At 42.0% G+C, this 21,513-nt stretch overlaps 1 protein-coding gene and 2 long non-coding RNA genes across 4 annotated transcripts in view; 1 reads left to right on the top strand and 2 right to left on the bottom strand.

The window, feature by feature from the left end:
- Positions 1 to 21,513, bottom strand: part of LOC123975411 (membrane-associated guanylate kinase, WW and PDZ domain-containing protein 3-like) — a 110,414-nt gene that overhangs the window by 80,353 nt on the left and 8,548 nt on the right. The gene's annotated exons all lie outside the window — the stretch shown is intronic.
- Positions 411 to 1,026, bottom strand: LOC123975416. Its single transcript, XR_006826054.1, has 2 exons — positions 920 to 1,026; positions 411 to 798 (listed from the first exon to the last, which is right to left on the bottom strand). It is a non-coding gene; the product is annotated as an uncharacterized LOC123975416 (long non-coding RNA).
- On the top strand, positions 534 to 3,690 carry LOC123975415. Its single transcript, XR_006826053.1, has 2 exons — positions 534 to 828; positions 2,295 to 3,690. It is a non-coding gene; the product is annotated as an uncharacterized LOC123975415 (long non-coding RNA).

Raw genomic sequence — 21,513 nt, 5'->3', positions numbered from 1 at the left:
ATCACTGACTGCAGGCAGCACACACATAGTCACCCACACAGATGCACATACAAACTTGTGCCGCACATTCACTCATCCTCCATTCCACTATGTTGGTACACAGAGTAGGTAATTCCCATTATTCATCTTAACAGCATAGAGGTATGCCAAGGGTGCACACTTTCAGTTCTTAGACTTTTGTCTACTTACCTCTCTGTGAGGTAAGTCCAAATTCTGAGTCCAATGTTGAAATATAATTTTAACCAATGCACATTCAGATGACGCAATGGTCGAGTGATTACAAATTATATATTTCTGTGTAAAACTATAATTTTATGGCAGATCAGAAAGTCTATTATTTGGGAAAGACATTCAAAATATAGAATTTTTCTTTGTATGATTTTTTTCTTTGAGGAACAACTGAACATTGATAATGAGAGAAATGCATTTATTTCAGTACATTATGTAATCAATTTGTAGAACCTTGACGTTACATCACATGAAGAAATGGTAGGACCTTGGTTTGTCAGCATGTACAAAACAATCTGAAAGCTTTCTCACTTGCACTTACAATGTTGAGTCAAACCAATGCATGTGTGTGTGTGTGAGAGCAAAAGAGAGCGCATTGCACCTTAGTTAATGGTGCAAGGCCTTGAATACTCTAGAAAGCAACATTCTTTTCTGACCCTCCTTAAGTTGTTGACAACCACAAAGTGAGCATGAAATCATCGGCTACAACCAATAAGGCAGCAGGAGCTCCTCCTTCCCAGGAACCAGTTGTGTTCCTCAGAGAGAAGTTGTTCTGTGGCAAAATGGCTCCTTACAAAGACAGGAAGGAAAAGACCAAAAGTGAGTAACTGAATACAATAGTTGTACAACACAAATGAGATTACATCAAATTTCCCAGGGAAATCTGTTTCGAGGTGATGAGGTGAATTACTTTAAATGCAAGTGACTATAGGGAGTCAATCAGTCTACATAAAAATTGCATCTGCGGTCTGTGCATTTTCTATTACAATTAAACAATATATAATATTTAAGTTAAAAATAGGTTTTTCAGAAGTTTTATTCTAAGTTCTAAGTTCTATTCTAAGACCCTCAGTTATCTGAATTGGAATCTATCCCGCACCTTAGAATCCACTGAGACTACACTGACGTGTTATCACCAACTGTTGGCTAAAAAGGCAGAATTACTTCAGTTCTGAAAGCTACTTGACGTTCAAAGGTTGTAACTACAACCTGAATATGAGATCTGAGCAACAGGATAAGAAATTTTGATCAAATATTTCTCACTGACACATTTCTTCCCAGATGACTCAGGGACACACATACCGTATTTTTCATTTGTGGTTTTAACTTCAGAAAAATAGACTGAATTTTCTTTCTCTCAGAAAATATCTAAACATTTTCCTTTTTTTCATTATTATTTAGTAAAACTCAAATTGTAGAAAAAAAGTGTACAAACATTTTCATTGTAGTCCTCAGACTAGTGTATATGAACAGTGAATGGAGAGAAATAATCAGAGCAATTATCTGAGAATAATAATCAAATTTAATGAGATATTGATTTGACCAGCGCACATCAACAATAACAATAGCAGAGGACAATCATGTTGTTTGCCTTTTCAGGAAACATGTAATGTGGCAAGAATCAACTGGGAAGGATTTGGTTTAATTTGATATTGAGGTTGTTTACTGGTGCCTAGGTGGAGCTGTTGTGAGAACAACAGCTACTGATCATTGTCTTATGTCTTAAATGTTAGAAGTGATTTTCTAACTACAGGTTGGTTCATGCAAGTCTGAATTCACCCATTACACAATGCTGCACAAACACCCATGATACATACACAAAGAGCAGGGCAGAAAAGAACACACAAGATCACACATTTACACACAGTCACAAACTTCAATACTACCTCATCAGCTCTTAAATTAATGAGGGTGGTCCAGACATCATGTTGGTAATGAGACAATTAACTCCTCATCTGGCATTTTCCGCCAACAGCTCTTGAACAACAGAACACCCAGCAGCCGTGAGCGCAGGAGTCAGAGAGGGGGTGGGGGTGACAGTGAGGTAAGGTGGGGCTGAAACAGGTAATTCAAGGAATGTCAGAGACGAGGACAGCTAACGGAGAATGCAAGGGAACAGCAAGAGAGGAATGAGTCAAAAGGCCAAAGAGGAGAGGGAGCGTGGATCTGGAGAAGAAAGCAGAAATAAGAAAGAGATTGATTGAGGACAGAGAAGACAGGAGAAAAGGGAGAAGGGGCAAGAGTCAAAACCCGAAGCAATTACCTGTCCTTTCTTCTCCCTGCAGCACTCATGGGAAAGGACAGAAGGTGTGAGAGTAATGTGAGCTGTCAGCAGAGTGGACCTGTGTCTTCTCCGACAATCTATCAACAGGATGCTCCCTACATCTGCACATCACAGTCAAAACTTAGCCAAGTTTTTGACTCAAAACAGAAGATTGAGCTGTTTTGGCCCCCACTATATTCTAATTTGCCATCAATTATTCAGATTGATATGCCAGTGTATGGTATTCTTTAGTGAATGGGAAATCAACATCCTTTTGCAGTGGGAATTGCTGGCAACACATCATTCCCTGGTGTGCTCCTACGCAGTACAGCATTTCTACATGACAGTTTTCTACTGTATGTCCAAATGGCCCATTATGGACAACTCCATTTAGCATGTTATCACGTCTCCACAAGTAACACTATTTCAACACCGCTTGGATCAATGCTCCCCAGCATTGCGGGTGGCTCGGGAGAAATCGATGCGCCCTTTGTCAGACGAGACACATTCGTGCCCTGCTGCTCTGTCGTGCAAAATGCAGATGGCTGAGGACAGAGATGTATGAAGAAGGCATTGCTGCTGTGTCAGGGATACAGAGGAAGAAACGTGGGAGGATTATTATTATGACGTAGTATCGATCCAAGTTGGAAAACAACCCCAGGATGCAGAGAGCTGCAGGGGAATGGATGCTCAATCGATCCGATCCCTTGTGCCAGACAAAGCACAGGATTATAGATGCTTGCATGGACAAAATAATGGATAAAACAATGCATGGACAGCTAGACAGGCAGACTCCGAGATAAAGACAGATTGGACAGATAAATCTTGGGGCCCGGCAACGGAGAAATGTGAACTGGCTCACACAAAATAAACCAAAGAGGAAAAATAATCATGAAAATGTCAATCTTAAAACTGCAGATGTGATTTAATGTTAAACCAACTCTACAAATGGCATTATATAACAGTCAATTGCAATTAGCATGGAACAGCATGCTTGGAGCCAAGCCCAGTCATAATCGGGCCAATGTGTGGACAGAGAGCATCACTAGGCCCGGTCACTTAATCCCTCTTCCCTTCATACTCACTCCTAAGAGCAATAGGGAAATTTGATGCCAGTATACCAGGTACACAAAAGGGCATATTTAGTTTAGTGCTCCTGAGGAAATGGAAATAACAAAATAATTATAGGAATGTTTTTGTAGTAAATTCTGCCCTGTTTGTGTCTGCTCTTGCTGGCAGTTTGTGCATCCTGTTGGATCAGACCATCGATGGTGCAGAGCCACAGATGGGGAATGATGTTGACCAGATTGTGTCTCTGAAGCCTCGAAAAGACCTAAAACCTGCGTCCTCCAGGGATTAATGACGTCTTGTAGGAAATTGCCCTAATCCAAAATAAATCCAGCGGGATATTCTAGTAATTCATTGCTTGTGGCGACTGTTCTTTTAACCACACACAGACACGTTTGGCAGATCTTTTGTTCTCACGCTTCACTGGCTGTGGCCTCAAGATGTCATTCTAACAGACGTTAGTCAACCGGGACTAAACGTGATTACACAAGAGCGGTATTACAGATGTAAGATAAGTAATCCATTGCAGATTAATGATAAAATGCTTAAAATGTGTATTCGGTTGGATAAATGCAACAGATTTTTGAAACATTTTTCAGTTAAACACATGATTTATTCTACTCTAAAGACTGACATTTTAAAGGCACCATCCATACCCATGATTAACTATTTCAGACTAAAAGGTTTTATTCCAGAAGGCTTTATCTCTACTGTGCAACTAAACTTTTATCTGTGAGAAATACAGCACCTTTAACCTTATTCTTGTAGTTTTAAACGAACAATATGTTTACAGTTATCAATGACATGTTGGTCTGCACACAGACAAATACACTCAAAGAGCAACAGGCTGGTGGTGTTATGAACCACTGTGTCCTGGCAACCTTTGTTAACTACACTGTGCATCTGTGGCTCTGCCTCCCTCTCATCTCCCCCCGCCCCCGCTTCCCTCTCCCCTCTCCCCTCTTCCCGCTACTCTCATCCTTGCTACACTCAGTGTTGCATCCACACTCCCTCCTCCTCCTCCTAAATTAAAATCAACAGGACCAGATCTAGTGATGCAATGTTTTTTTGTTAGAGCCCTCCCTGAGAGTAGCATGGCCATGCCCTCCTCACCTCTCATTTTGTCCCCACAGGGTTCCCGCTGCCTTTTGCCAATTAGCCTCGGCTTATGACCCAAACCTAACCAAGCGCTCCCTCTCTTCCAAAACCCGTTACATAAAGAGATCAGGAGTCGGACATATGCCCTTGTGTCTCCTGACGCTGCTGCAGACCCCACGCCCCCGCAGCCAAAGCTGGCGGATGACAGATGATATACAAAAAAAAAGGTTTGGAGAAACAAAAAGGAAACATGAAAAAAAGTCACAGAAGGAAAAGGGAAGGGGAAGAGGCAATGAGGAGTGCATCATAGTCGATCAACCCAGGCTTTTTTAATTGTGCAGTATGTTCTCAATGTGTGGTGTTCTCACATTATCTGTTGCATTGCGATGCAGCATGTGTAGGTCTCTAGACTGATCAATGCAGCATGATTGAGAGGTTTCATCTTGGGATTTACAGTGACACCCACCCATGACGATGGATTGGTCCAGCCATCCTTTCTCCGGTGAGCAAGGAGGGGAATGGGAGGACCAAAGGTGTTGCCATGGAAGGCGCTGTGCATAAATAACATGGGTATGTAGGAAGAAAAGAGAGAGGATGGGAGAGGGATGTTGCTGCCTCTTCACACTGACATACAAGCACTGAGCCTCTCTGAACCGTCCCATCTAAGCTATCAGCAGAGCTATGATTTCACCTGCATATTCTGTGTAGAGATGTGGTTTAAGTCTCATACATTATCCCCGTGTTGCCTGTGTTATTTGAATTTACTGGCTGCCTTGCTCCCTGCTGTCTGTGGTTTGCAAGTGCAGAGAAAGAAAAAGGGAGAAAGATATTAGAAAGGAAATAGAGAGAAGGATAGAGAGTCCTACTTGATGAGACCAGACCCAACAGAACCACAGAGACACTAGGGCCCTCATCAGTCAGGCATAATCCAAAATTCAGACTTGTTCTCACTCTTACTTTTTACCATCTTGCAGTCTCCTCTCTGCTGTCTCACACCCTCGCTCACTGTATCTCTTCCTTTTTCTTATCATATCTGCTACTTCCATTTCCATCGTTGCCATCCCACCCCCCACCCCAATCCCAATCTCTGCTCATGTGGCAAGCTTTACCGAACAGCAAGCTGCCATTGCAGTAAAAAAAAGCTGCCTCTGAGCCAAAATTGGATGGTGGGAAAAGAGCAGCGAGCAGTGATTGTGCCCCAGATTGTTGTTTGTGACCTGCCACCTCGAGGTCTGGAGGTTGGAGCACGGCGACTTTGATGTGGTGGAGATGGCAGACTGATATCTTATCTCTGTCTCAGGAGGGGCATTGGTGATGATGGATGTCTATCTAATAGGTCTTTTGTTTCACTCTTGATAAACTCTATTAGACGACACTGCTGGCGTTATTGGTTTAACAACATTCCATCAGGTTCCTGAAGGGCTAAAAAATAATCAAAAGTCTTTTTGTTTTCTTGAATATTCCTGGCTTGCATCTAAACAATCTTCTCCATCTTTGAGCATGAAATGTGAATACTGCTTACCATAACCAAGTCCAAGTTCAAGATTCAAATGATTCAAGAGAATAACAGGCCAAGAAAAGAGCTGAAGAGGGCGAGGTTACAATAGATTAAGATAAGCAAGCCTGTGCCGGCTGAGGACTCAAAGGTTACACTGGTTACACTTTCTTGTCATACATCTCATACATAAAATCTCTCCTTGGTGTTTTTCTTTGTCACACAGACTGAAATTTGAGTCAGTATCCAACAGATGAGATTACGGTAGTGAAGTATTTCCCCTTGTTCATCTTACTCAATCACTTTTAAAGAATCAATACAACAACCCATGTAGCTCTTCTGTGAGCCCTGTAAACTGAATTTCCATGTCACACACCGAACAACAAGTCAGGTAGGAAAGAATGAAACAAAACAGGCATATGGTGGCGGCTTTATCGATTTAGTCTGATCACTACATCTGGGGAAAAATTTATCTTGGTGAGGTTCAGGCTCCCGACATGCTGTCTGGCCAGACGTATGCGATTTTTTAATCAGGCAATATTTGTTTGAAAATAATCAATTTACTTACATCAAAGTGCAGCTTGCAAATGAGTTTTTGCTCATTACAATGAAGTTGAAAAGCACTGAAAATCAATCCTGGCTTTGTTACGCACATTCTGAATGTGCGTCAAATCCATATTGTGTAGTATGCAAATGCAACAGCAAATGTGAAAAGCATTAATATAATGTTTCTATCAATATTTAAAATCTTCATACTGTAGCTTACTATATCACAATGTCATACTTCCATTATGATGCTCATTTCCACTTTAATTGAATTTACATCAGCACTACACTGTAAATAAACTTAGCTGTGTTTCCCCTCTGCCAAATTTGCATGCATTATTACAAATCAGCAGCAAGATGCAGTCACTTCTTTTTCCTCATAAATGAACTATTGCGCTACAGAGCTTGAAGCTTTGCATATCTTTAGCACCCAGTGTGAGAAATGACAGAACTTAGAAATATTTCAACAGTCTTTCAGGGGTCACTTAGCAACTACAGGAGCCTTGAACAATGCAAAACATATAGAAAAAAAACAAGAGGTGCCCTGCCTCAAGGCTTCTGATTGATTTTTACGCTCTCTAGCAGCAAGCCTCGTCTTTCTGTTGACACTTGGACTGCACAATGAGCTTAGACAAACAAAGTACTATTGTTCACAGGCATGCACTTACAGGAATGCTCAGTGCCTCTCCTGCTGATTGTTTCCCTTAGTGCTCATATTCCACACATCACAAAGTGACCAAAGTGTCATAAAGTTCTTCTTCATAAAGTGTTTGAAAAGAAAAAGAGTTCAAGTGAAGGCTTAAACTGATTGCTACTATCTTGCTGTGCAGCAGAAGGACAAAGAGAAGAGGTTACTGGCTTGGCTGAGCTGGGGGCTGACAGCTCAGGGAAGCTCTGGGCAGAGGTAGATAAAGATATCGGAGTGGTTGCATACACACTGAAAGAAGCTAAATGGGAGACGGAGGTTTTTATGATTCTCAATATTCAGTGTTTCTGGATATCTAGTAAGAGGTGAGGGATGATGCGGAGGCACTAAAAGAGAAGAAGGGCAGAAACAGACAGCAGGGCAAAAGAAGACAAACAGAGGCTAAAGGTAAATTGGAAAGATACAGTCAGGTGATGGGTTGTGCGTTGTAAGTTGTTTTTAAGGTGAACAATTTTGAAAAAATATCTAATTGCAAGTATTTTGACTGATATTACATTTGCGATATTAGAGGGAATGATAATTTTTACATTGTTATTCTCAGTTTCGTTGAAAAACATATTCAAATGATTATGTTGTGATTTTTGCGGGGATTTAGTCCAAACAAAAATGTATTCTTAGGTCTGAAGAATATGATGAGCAGGCCAGGACATCTCTGCAGCACGACAATATTTCATTTAAAATGTTTTTGGCATACATATCACCTTTAACAAATGCAGCGACTCCTGCGATTTTAAAACTACAGTAGGCCATATTGCGATTTCGACAAAGTTTCGATTACTTGTTCAGCCCTAGCAACTACTACTCTGCCCTTCAGCAGAACTGTACCGCTAGGGATTGTGAGTCAAAATGTGATGCAGTATTGACACGCGGGCCAGTAACTGCAGCACTGGTCAATACTTAAGAGCACTGCTGCAGATCGATACTGCTCTGTGTAGCAAATGGAACACACTGCTGCACACTCCATACATGCACACAGGCAAAAACTAGCCGGTGGGCATACCACACACACCAGTAAACACAGAATAATGTCTCAGCATAATGAATCAAAATTTTCCTATACAAGTTTCAAGCATTAAAGATAAAGCACTGTGAGGATACCATTTTAAAACTCACAGCTCCACATTCACTTCTCCAGAGAGACACTAGTCAGGTAACAGAGAGAGACAGCACTGAGGCATGCATGGAAAAAGGTCTTGAAATTAGCAAGCCTTGGAGTGGGAGTGGCCTGGGAGATCTGTTAGGAAACACAGAAATTCTGGAGGGGAAAAAAATGACTTGGAATGTAGAGACATTTCTTTGTCTGCAGCTGCCTCTACAGAGCACACACATATGGCAGATAGCCACGCAGACGTCTAACACAGACAGATCTAATCAACATACATGTACACGCACCTGTACATACACCTGTCATTGTACGATTACAGTGAAAATGCATGCAGCTCTTTCATTACATCGTTCTACATCAGTAGACTCTCTTTGGGATTTATTAGGTAAAATCCAGGGGGCCAAATGATGCAGTGAGATGAGAGAGACACAAACACAGAGAGCTGAGATATTGCACGCAACATTAATGCTTCAATTCCCACATGGTTCATACTTGAAACGTACAGACACAGCTGCTCACAGATGAGGCTATTTCTGACCAATAGACACAACAGCCTTTCCTCCATTGCACACACAGACACTAATCCATAGTTCACTTAACAATGACTTGGCACTGTGCTCACTGAACTACAACAAAGTATGTATGTATGTCTGCGTGTGTGTCTGCGTGTGTGTGTGGGGGGGGGGGGGTTAAGTAATGCCCCAGCTGGGTTCCAGCAAAGTACAGCACAACACACTCCTGTTGTTCTTCCTGACCCCCAAGACAAGGCTCGGCCAGGCACGCACACAGAACCTCAAACAACCCTAAACTCCTCCTGACTGAGCCAGCCCTCCACAAACACACACACACACACACACACACACACACACACACACGCTCTACTCCAAAGTGCTTCCTCCCTCCCTGAAGTCTGAACATGGATCAGGGGAGCAATAGGCTCCATTAGCCCACCCTTGGTTCCCTCCCTTTCTCAGGAGATATTTCCTTTAGTTGTGTAATTACTCTGAATGAATAAGACACCCTTGAGCACTAAAATCTGTGTGACTTTGTCTGAAGAAGAAATCTTGGCCTGAAGGCAGCGATAGTGACTCTTGGCTGCAACTACGTGTGAACCACTCCTCTTGGCTTGCACAGTGAGCACAGCAAATCAGTGTAAAGTATAACTAAAAGTTATCTCATTTCAATTTGTTGAATCATGCACTTGAAAGGGATCAAGATTAACACACTGTCAGCCCTAAATGAACACTGTTAAAGTCATTCTACAAATATTTATAAAGATAAAAGGTCTGACAAACCTATCACTACCCACAGTATGCATCCACACATGTCCATGCAGGGCATATTTCATTAAAAAATACAAACTGTCATCAAGGCCACTGCTCTCCGCCTGTCTCTCTACACGTCATGCCATGCCAGCTAGATAAGCAGGACTCTCATCATGCTGTTGAAGAAACACCATCAAAAAAGTTCCACTTCCTTTCAACTCTTCACCTCAGCATTTCTGACAGGAACAGCTCTCAAGTCAAACTCTCTTATGAGGCATTTCAAAGCGTAACCACTTCAAACAAACAGGTTCATTGCACCAATGGGATTTCATATAACTTGGAGGGTTTTCAAAGAGAATGCGGTCTTAATATGGCCACAGTGCAGTGGTGTTTGAGAATATTGCCACTGTTTTTGCACCACGTGGGCAGCAGCTCAAACCCAATGCCCAGCATGTGACCGGCAGACCAACGTAGAGTGCCCGACTTAAACCATCACATGCTTAACTTATGCTCGACCGGTCAGAGGTAATCTTTCATGATTGGCAGACACATTAAATATGAGATGCGCTTTACAATCACATGCTGCACTCATGCTGTGCTGGTGAAGGCTAATCCGAAATCATTGATATTCACATCAAACATGAGGCCAGCTGTCCGTCAAATAGGGCAAAGCCCAGACTGGGGTGCAAACTCTTAATAAGTAAAGAGAATTTCCTCAAAAGGAATTGTTGTGTGAAATAATCAGTAGGAGCATTATACAAAAAAGATGTTGTGAATGATTAAAAGAATAACAGATGTCCTTTTATATTTCAAACAGAAGTTGCTGCCCAAAGTGTTAAATGTGGATATAAAAATTGAGATGTTGAAATAGTGCTGGATCTGCAGGCTGTCACCAGTAAGCAAACACTTGGTTTCAGTTTGGATTTGTACTGGAATGTTTACACAGACCATGCTATCGCACTCCAAAAGGATCAAAGCATGTGAGTATGTGTATTTTCGAGGGTAATCTGAGGGTAAATACATGTCAACTACTTGACTGCTGTAGGCAACTATTTCCTTGCAAAGCAATTAAGCTTTTAATTTAATATCATGCAGCAATCACAGTCAATAATAAACGGCAGAGAAGAAAGAAGGTCAGAACATAGTAACGCAGTAATCAACAATGGACTGGTTGGATTTAACCAGTACAACACTTGGACTTTGATAATTGATAGAAACACAAACATAGGAATGCACCCGCCCACATACACACAGAAACTCCCAGTTAGGAGGCAGAAACACATGCACACACACGATAAACACAGAATTTCAAGACAGCCATCAATTTCTATGCCACTACAGGGAACTGATTTTCCATTAGGCTTTAGACGGGATACAGCAACCCTGAATTTATCGCTAACAGCGCATGGCTTTGTGTATCTGTGCTTACATGCAAACTCACATAAATACACCACCATGTTGAAGTTCAGAGTCCAGTGACTACTGCTCCGCTTAATGACCCAGCAAGAGACAGACACTGCTGAGTGACTGGATTGGCGCCAATTGACAATTTGTGACATTGTTGTGACATTTCCGACCAGCCATTATCTGCAATTGGCCGTAATTCAGTGGTGCTGCTGATTTCTTAATTTTGCCTTCCCCACAACTAACAGACAACGTGGCTCATCTCCTCCCAGACGGGGCATAGGGCTTAGCTCAGACCTCTTCCCCTCCTAATCCTCCTCTTTTTTCTCTCTTGTAGTCCCTCCTCCCTCTCTCTCACTCTCCTCCTCATCGTTTTCTTCTTCTTCTCTCTCTCCCCCCATTATTGTACTTCTGCACTGAATTGAAACAGCCTGTAGCCTGCGACAGAGAATGTCAAATGCCTTCTCGTCCTCATTACAGAGTTTCCCGAGGCGCCCCTTTCCACCAAAAGGCATTCATTTCTCATGCACTTCCAGAGCGTTCACCCCTGTTGCTACCAACCAAACACAAAGGCAAACATGACTATCTTAGAGCAGAGTTATTATTATCATCTCACATTTACATAAAGTTTTTTCACATAAACTCATTTTTCTCCTACTTATGTTTATGAGTGACTTGCCAGTGCAGACAATTCATCATAAAGCAAGTACACTGCTATTAAAAAAATATATTATTTATGTATCATCAAATGGCCTTTGATTCCACAGGATTGGAAAGGAAGGCTCAAAATAGACTACGGAAGGCACCTTGGAACAGGGTTAATAGAAAAAAAAAATACTGGATGTGAAGGAGATGAAAGCAAGCTTGACAACTAATCACAACAGAAAATGCCACAAAGCGAGAGCTTTAGGGTTGTATGGTTTGACAGATTATCATTTCATACTGCAGCAACCATTTCTGTGTGCATGTGTGTGCACGTGTATGTGCACAGCTGCAGTGCTGCATTGCCAGAAGAGAAGTCAGACCTAGCTCCCAGAGAGATCCCCGATAGGACTGGGATCAAGGAACAAGCTAATTGGTCTCACTGCACTGTCTTCCTCCTGCTCCGTTATTGTTAAACTCAAATGTGGCTCGAAACCAACACACACACACACACACACACATTCACACATGCCCAACAGCACTCATCTTTGTTCTGAGCTCAACCCAAAACTCCTACGTACAATCGTGGTCTTACACTGTTACATGATGGTCTGAGTCTGAGATGATTCCGTTTACTTGTCCTCAGGTGAGTGGGGTTCAAGTGGAAGTAAGCCTCTGTGTCACTTTAAACCCTGCACTGCCTGCCTTTCTCTTTAAATCTTTAAAGGGAGAATAGTAATACACTATATCCCCATTCCCAGGGCTTGGATGTTGGCAGGTGTAATTGATACTGTTTGGTAGTTAAGCAACGTCACACGATAGTTATCCTCAATACTGTGATCAGCTACACTGGTGGTCAAGGACAGCAACAGACGGAACGCACTCTTGTCAGTCAAGTGTCAGAAACAACAGGCTTTCAGAGATTGAGACAATTAATTTCATGTTCAATCTGATAGAGCAGCATGGCGACACACATGCAATGACAAACATTATCATCCTTCAATCTGGAAAAACAGGCTCCAGCTGGAAATACAATACTGCTTAGAAACTCCCCCGAAACCAATGAACAAGTGTGGTTAGTTTTACATACATGCCTTATAGGCAGTCCTCCCTCTGGAGACAAAGCGAAGGCACTGATGAGTTTTACATGAGGAGGTAAACTGATGTGCATCAAACTGCATTATCTGCACCTGCTCCCTATGAGCCAAAAGATGTCCTTAACTGTGTTGTTGCTACCACTACTTGGGGGGAGAAGTCCCCGGTTAATTTCACATCAAAAACAACACTTGAGTTACCACTATAGGTTCACTGAACACAACATCTTTTGATGATGTTTACATGCACTCCATTAGGGGCATTGTTCCCCTTCCCATCAACAGACCCGCTTTCCTTTGAGGCAAGTAGCCACACAAACGAGGAGTATAAAGCCTGCTCTACTTTAGCCAGTCTCCCACATAAACCATCCATAGATGAGCAAGAGGAAAACAGAAGGACAGAGAAGATAAAAAGAGAAAAAAAAGGGAGGATGTGGGGGGTGGGGTGGGGGGTGGTTTGACAGAGCACAGAGAAGAAAGAAAGCGCGGGGCCACTTATGCGTGCTGCCACCCTGCATCACCAAGCAGCCAATGATGGATGAATAGAGGAACATCCCAATAATAGCAACAACTTGGACACCAAACAGGATCATTAGCTAAGTAACAGCAGGCTTTTGGGGAATCACATAGATACATGTGTGCCTCTAAGTGTATTTATATTTCTGTTAAAATCTATCAAGTATGGCTTCATTTGTCAAACTACTTAGCAGCAGTTGCCCTGCAGAGATGACTGACAAATGTGTTTCTATTTGTAAGGTCAAGGTCTGAGGATTAGTGTGAAACCAGTAGGTAAACAACAATCTGTAAACCATGGACTTCAACTCAACCCTGTAACAGCTTGCTTCATCCACACCAAAGTCAAACAAAGGCTGTCACGCTCTTTCTTTGGCCTTGTTACGACTCTTGATCATCAGTTATTCATGCAAATGTTTTATTTGCTGGAGACAAAGCTGATCATATATTTGCATATCGTAGCGGCAGTGCTCGCCGTTGCATTGAGATAAAAAAACGGACAATAAAACAGGGTAAACAAACAGATGGCTGGAACAAACAGAGCACTAAGAGAACAGAAGGGCTGAGATGGAAAAGAAAACACAGGTATCAAGGACTTGCACAGATTGACGCCCACACTGTCTCATCTACACCATTTATGGACTATGCTCCGTGTTTTAGAATATAACAAGTCGCATATATTTTACATTTCTGCCTGCAATTTTACAAAACATGCCTACTGAATGTTTGTAGAATCAGTGATTTACTCATTTAAGCAGCCATTGGTTTGTATTTCAGTCATTTCAGTTAAATCATAAAAATCCTCATGCAAAGAACTTGAAGGTTGGATATGCTAATACAGCAGTAATCATTTCATCACCTTTACTATATTTTTTAAATGGGGCACCATTGTGAGCAAGAGAGTTGAGAGCATGCAAGAAACATACAAATTCACACAATCAGAATATCCATGAATGATTATTGTTTGAATTTGTGATGTGATTTTCTGACAACATATTGTAGCTAGCGAATATCTTTTTGGTCGCTTGTTTGTTTTTTGGCAGCTAACTGTCAAGTATGTCAGTATGTGAAACTCACAGCAGAGGTGAGTTAGTCATCAACTGCATCACTGCAAAATCATAGTTTTTAAGTCAGAATCACACCATGTGAGAGTCTGTGTGTGTGTGTGTGTGTGTGTGTGTGTGTGTGTGTGTGTGTGTGTGTGTGTGTGTGTGTGTGTGTGTGTGTGTGTGTGTGTGTGTGCGTGTGTGCGTGTGTTTTACATCCCGGTGGGGACTTGGGGACTAACCAAGGACTTGTGACACCGTGGGAGCAAAGAGAGAAAGAGAGACATCCACTGCCTTAGCCCTAATCTTATTTCAGCTGCCATTGAGGTGGCAGGCAGAGGGGAAATGATGTGACAGTGTCACATATTGCCAAACATTTGTATTGAGAGCTTTCCCTTTGCTTGCTCTTTTGCTGTGTGATGGGGCTTCTGGGTGCCCTCAAGATACAGAGGGCATATTGTCTACCTTCAGCCAGAACAAATATGATGAATCAACAATGCTAGTGACAAGACATAAAGTAGGCATTACATTTTATGCAACTACATTTTTTTTTTTTACACCAGAACTAAACCTCAATTCATACTGCCAAGAGGCAGTCTTGTAATCAGGATTTTGCTACTTCAATCTATGCTGTGAAATAACTTGGCAAAAAACAAAGGAGATGATTTTCTGCCACATTTGAATGCTAGGGAGCTAACACCTTAATTTCAGACACCAGCAAGTAATATTTGCAAAGCAAGCACACAGCCCAAACATTACAATAAAACACACATCTCACGCGACACGGTCAGTTGTGCTCACAGGGCTGAAACAAGACAGTCTGCATGTTTCATGACAAGAGGATGTATTTCTTCTCACTCCCATATGTCCAGTCTGGAGCAGTCTCGTGCTAAACTGCTGTGAAAGGTTATGCAGGTCAACTGACGGATGGGTGGGCTGTCAAGAAGAATCTGAACTTTATCCATCATTTGTGCATGTGTGTTTATATGTGCATATGTTGAGCGCCCGCACCTGTGTCTGCATGTGTATTTACTTCTCAACCAAGCTGAGGCGCCTGTCTCAACACAGACGTGTTGAATCAGTGTGAGCTGGGCTACTTTGCCAGCTCCAAAGGAGCCCCCTGACACATGAGCTCTTAGGCAGCTTGGGCACACAGACAGCAGCAATGCCATCCCATAACAGCTCTGCTAAACCCTGGACCAGTCAAAAGGAAGTCTGATGTCATGAGAGCAGAACAAGTCTGGCCATTAGTCCTCCCTGGACTAGCTTAAGGCAACTTCCATTTCCAAAGCCAAATTTTAGTCCTTTCAAGTCAACAGATTTGAGCCAGTTCTTTTTCTCAAGTTTTAATTTTTTCCTCAGCCAAGTCCAGGCCATTTTGCTCAGTTAGTGACTCTCTGGAGGACTGAAATTCAGTCAGTCCTATAATTAGTCAGTGGTGTAAAGACACTTCAGATTGAATCCAAAAGGCCTGTTGACATCAGGTCATTCAGGACGGTTTAAGATGTTGACACACCTCATCTTTTACACATCAGAAAGGTAAAAATCTACATTATAGTTACACCAGCTTGGCCACATTCCTCTTTAATGAATGAACCACTTGAGAGTGGTTTTCTGGGGAGATGTTTCAGTGTGATAGCTTGACTGGAATCATAACAGGTGAAGAGACTTCAAGGCTGCGCCACCTTGAAACCACTTTTCATTTACAGGACATGTGCCAGAGATATGATGAATGACTGGCATACAAATGATGAGTCTTGAATGATGCAGTTTCGATACATCATAGAAAATAAATAGAAAAAAAAACATGCCATACACATGCCAGGACAAAGGACAGGAATGGTAACCAAAGAAAAGACAACTTTAAAAATAAAGATAAGCCTAGACATTTTCTAAAGACTCAAAAAGTTATTTTTATGTTGTGGTACTGATCCTCCTCTGTATCCCCTTTCTAAAATGTGATCCTTCTAGAAATCTAAGCATATTCTAGTGTTGTATTGTTCAAAAACGGAAAACAATAAAAGCTAAAGGCCTGAGATTTAAATGAAAAATGCCTTGATGAAAGAAGCAACTGTCTTCTTGAAGTAGAAATGTTCACCACTAGCAGGGAGGGGTGTCATGGAAACAATGTTAAACGTCTGCTAGAACAAGCACCTGTTGCTAACAATACACTGGTGGAACTTCATAGCAGTTGACTGTGGTCAATGAATCTGAAATAACCGCATTCCACACATGATCACCATTCCCAGATGAACACTCAAGCCTTCCTGTGGGACACACAATGAGCCAAAGTCATTTGACAAAGCACTACAAGAGGAATGTTTCAAACTATGACATCATTACCGGTTTTGACTCATTATGTAATAAAACTGTAATAACACATTAACCATACTGACACTTTTAGAAACATGATCTGCTAGAGTGTCTAGAGTGAAGTCTTTACCAGTGTTCAGTATGACTGAACAAATTGTTCTTACTGCTGTTGTTGAAATGAACCCTGGAAAAATGACAGACAACAGCTGACGTGGCAACCAATGAAAATCTTTATTCAGCAAACATCATACGCAAGAAAAACACATTGACAACAACACACAGCTGAAGGAGAACATGAGGACAGGAAATACAAATATACATTTGAAAGGACCGCAGAGCCTATTCATCCACATGCAGCTCACATTTTGAACACCAGGTTGCATCAGGGTCAAAGGGTGATGGGCAACATACAATACGTGCTGCCCTAAATAAACACGACATGACTTGGTCACCACCCCTAAAACAGGTGCGAGTACTCCACTCCGCAAACCTGGACAGACCTCTCCCCTTAGAGAGGACAGAACTGAGGTTTCTTCACAGCCTCTTAACAATGGTTGAATTTATTTGTAGTAACACATCATATCTGAAAGCTGTTCAAATAAGCTGCCTTGTTATTGTACGGTAGGCTTGAATAACTGGTACCAGTAGATACTCCAGTGATTGCATCACTACAATGTCAGGATTGCAGCAAGACAAGTATTTCTGCTTACTTTAAACAGTGAGTAATGTGCATGTGATCTATGGAGTCAATTTGCTCCAAGACCTCAGAGAGCTGGCAACGGGAAGGCTGCTGCCAAAGCCCAGGGGCAAATTTGTCACTGTGTGTGTTTTGGCCTTAAAGAAAATAAGCCAAACACCTGACAACCAATCACACACTCACAGATGCAGAGAGAGCAAGTCCTCTTTTCATTTCTGGGGCAGAAAGATTCTGCACCTTGTGTCCTGGGATTGGCTTATTAGCAGAAAATAAGAGAATTCATTCATGAGCAGAATACTGAGAAGGCAGTCTGTCAAAACAGATACAATCACTGGTCACTGTGAGCTCAATAGCACCCTCTGCAAAGGCAAAACATCATGAATAAGAGCTGTGAGCCAAGCAGACTATTAGAAAGACGTCCTCCTGTTGTCCTTGATTTTTTATAAAGATCAGTCCCTTGAGCACATGCAGCAACTCCGGATGCGTTAGCTGCCTTAACAGGGATAAGATTGGACCCGATCAATAACCTGTTAGGGAAGCTAAGGAGCATTGCAAGCTAAATTGGGTGCTGGGATCGTGACACCCATGAATTCTAATGAGGACACTCAAGGAACCTCATCTCCACAGAACATTCTGTCTCACCATGGATGGAGGAAGGAGTACACAAGATGCAGAAAATGGCTGCCTCCCATGTGCAGTGGTGGCAGAAGTACTCAATTTTCATAATTAAGTAAAAGTACAGATACAGTCTTATGTAGATGTATACACTCGCACAGACTTCACTTGGTTAAAAACTTGGTAGCCTATGATGTTACAAGTCACGGTGGATATTTTACAAGCACAGACCAGGTAAAGCAGCATTGAACCCCCAGGGTACAGATGTTGGTTTCAGTTGTTTGATGGGCTGCATTAACAAGCCCACAAGCGGCTCACCTGCTGCCATGATAACGGATCGAGGGTGGAGAAATATGGAACAAAAGACGAGTTCTGTGTCTTGTAGGCGACTTTATGAAACGTAGGCTTACTGCTGATGGAGAAAGTGGAATAGACGGGGAATCACGATGCCTGCTCAATATCGATATAGCATTATAAATTATCATGAATCACAATAAGGAAAACTGAGAGGACAAGTGGATATTTCCTATATGTGGGGAGGATAAGTCTGCATTATTGCTCTGCCGTTGTGGTAGTATCTCCTTCAGACCGTCTGACAGACACAGAACCCCATTTGGGACTTTGGGTATGTTAAGATGAGACAAGGAGGGGGAGACCAAAACTAACTGAAACATTTCACTCAATTCACAATCTCACCAAAAATCCACACATTAATTTCAGAACCTCTGATAAAGTGCAGCTCCCAGTCCCAAACAGAGCAAAGTTGGCTTCAGTTTTCAGATGTTTATATTGCAAAACTCTACCAGCTACGTTACACACACCTGACACCACAATGCTCTCACTACAATCCTAAGAAGCCTGAATAGAAACCTCTTCTAGAAAAATCCAGTGCTGGTTTGAACAGACCTCTGCAAACTCAGACCTCATGAAGTCTGATAAGACTGGGGGCCAATCTCCTTGGTCATTTAGTGAAGCAGCAACTGTTCCATTAGGGTCTGAGCTGCTTGTATCTAATGCTGGCTGTACATCTCTGGCTGTGCTCGTACTGGCTGAGGCTGCCTCTGTCACCTGGGGCTGAGTGACCTGCTAAAAAATTCTATACTGGGTCTGTGTTGGTACTGACTGAGGCTGGATGTAGGATCAGATGTGGATGTGTTCCTGTACTCGCTGATGATCCAGCATCTACTCTACTGACAAACTTAAGCATAGCCCCTGTAAATTATAGATATTTTCATGTTATCAGCTGCATTAGGCCCATTCAGACAGGCTCCTCCAGATTTCCTTCCCTTTCCTTTCCAATACATTTTCAAATATAAAATACTATTTATAAAATGACTTGGCTAAATATGTGATGCTTATTATTTACTGAGATGTGAGTGATTTAGATCAGACTTGTAGAGGAGAGAACACATGTTTACCTGACTGTTGTGAGGCGGGGCCATCCGGTTCTGCACTGGACTATCACTGCATATACCGGTGTCGCATCAACTGGCTGAAGTTGATTCGCGCCAAGTCAACTTTATCAGTTTTACATTTGTTTTTCAGTGCTGCTCCAGTAATACTAATAGGCTACCAATGTAACGAGGTCCAGTGCAGAATGTAACAGTAAAAAGTCACTTTCCACCACCGCCCGTATGACGTTGTGTCAATCTGTGCAGCTGTTTGTTTAAAAGGTGATTTCATCCAGTTTGTCTGTCCATGTCTAAACAGCATTATGTCTGCTTGTGTCCTATCAAAATTATGATGCAGGCTCAGTCCAGCCAGCAAAAGCAGTTCTAGCATAAAGTCATCATAAATGTAGCCTAACATATGTTAGTAGAATTTTTCATTTTGTTTCTCAAAACGACAAAGGAAGATATAAAAAAAGAACAAGGAAGCTTCCTTAGTGAGACATGAAATACTCACTCGCCTCAATGTTCTAATGGCACGCAGAGACTTGGCAGAAACACCAGCGGTGCTGCAGCTCTGAGAGCACAAGGGGCCACAGCAGCAGCTGGCTGAGTAGGTAGTGACTGTGAAGGTGTGAGGAGTGTGGTGGGCTTTATATCCGTTTGATATTAAATGTTGTCAGGAGCACAAACAGAATGAACAGAAATGGATTATTTGAGGTGGAGTAGCACTAAACTAAACAGCTGAGTGGGCTGCACTGGCAGAATGAGTATTGACGAAGGCACATCAGCGCAGGCACAGGGCCAAGTATGAAGTACCACAGCCAACCAAGAGATTGAACTAGGAGATTGAGTCTTCTCAATTGATTTATTTCCCTTTCTTTACCCTGAGTGTAAAGAAAGATCCCAACTGGTTGAACGAAGGTATGCGCAAGTCCACTCTACACAGACAGGCAATCCGTCTTAGTCTTATCACTACCCTCCAAAATAAACTCCTGAGATCTATGGGAGAATGAATCCAGGAAAGTCAAAACAGCACTACCTTACATATTCCTTCAGGTTCACAAAAATCAGATATAGTAGGAATATGATCAAAATTATAGAGAAGACTTTCTGGCATTATTCAAAAGCATGGTGAAGGAAGCATGCATTTGTGTTCTCCATGATTGTGTTTTTACCTAAAAAGGCAACTCGAAGTGGAAATTAATTCAGATGTGCCTTCATTTTTCATTACTATGCATGCTTGCACATACACATATGTAGGCAGCTCACACAGACTTGTTACTTGCAGACATGATTGGAAATACTCGCTGTGCGGAAAGTCTGAAATAGCAAGTGTTGACTTGATGAACAGTAGGCAGAATCATTTCAGACATTCACAACAGAGAATCAATACTATAATCATGATTAATGGTAACAAAATCGTTTTCAGTCCTGAGATTATTATTGCTCATTCGCTATTCTTGCTCCTCACTCTTTCCTCTCCCTCCCATTGTCGGCACTCCTCTCTCTTTGACCCCATTTGCTTTTCTCTAAACCTGTTCATCATCTTTTTTTCCCCCTCCCAGTTTAAATCCAATATATCCTTCAAAAAAGAACCCTTCTCAGGAAAAAAATTTGAGGCAGCAATGTGCCAGCTGCCTCTTCTCTCTGTCCCCGTTATTGCCTCTGCTTCAACACCATGGGGATGTTTCATAAAGAACCAGCAAGAAACAAAGTCCCAAAATGGGCTCTCCAAAGAGGGTAGTGAGTGCATCTGGAGGAAACTCAGTTCAATCAACTATCAGATATGCTATCCCCTGTATCCCTCTATCCCCATCTGCACCTGTGTATTGATTCATAACAGTCTATTTCCCTCATGCCGCCTCTATTTCCCTTTCACGGTCAGCTGCTCACAGCTACACAGAAGGGTCAGTTTCTTAGTTAAACACATCAGGGTCAGACAGTGACCACTTGCAGGTCCAGCCCAGCAGTGCAGCAAAGCAATGACAATGTTAATGTATGATAAAAAAGGGAACAAAAATTTACCATAACAATTGCATAGCTGTGCCAGTCACTGATTTATGTTCTCAAAGGCAAGTTTAACATGGCTTAATGAACCATGATCTCAATATAATGTTTTGGTGTTTATTTTGAAAATGTAAGTGGCTGGTGCAGGTACTGCAACAACTTTTTACTTTCTCTCCACTTACTTTTTCTTTCATTTGTGAAAGCAGCATTGCAAAAATACCTTGTTTACTTCTAAC

Source organism: Micropterus dolomieu, linkage group LG08 (assembly GCF_021292245.1).
Source record: "Micropterus dolomieu isolate WLL.071019.BEF.003 ecotype Adirondacks linkage group LG08, ASM2129224v1, whole genome shotgun sequence".
Lineage (NCBI taxonomy): Eukaryota > Metazoa > Chordata > Actinopteri > Centrarchiformes > Centrarchidae > Micropterus > Micropterus dolomieu.
Note: the sequence above shows the minus strand (reverse complement) of the source record. Positions and strands in the feature narration are given on the sequence as shown.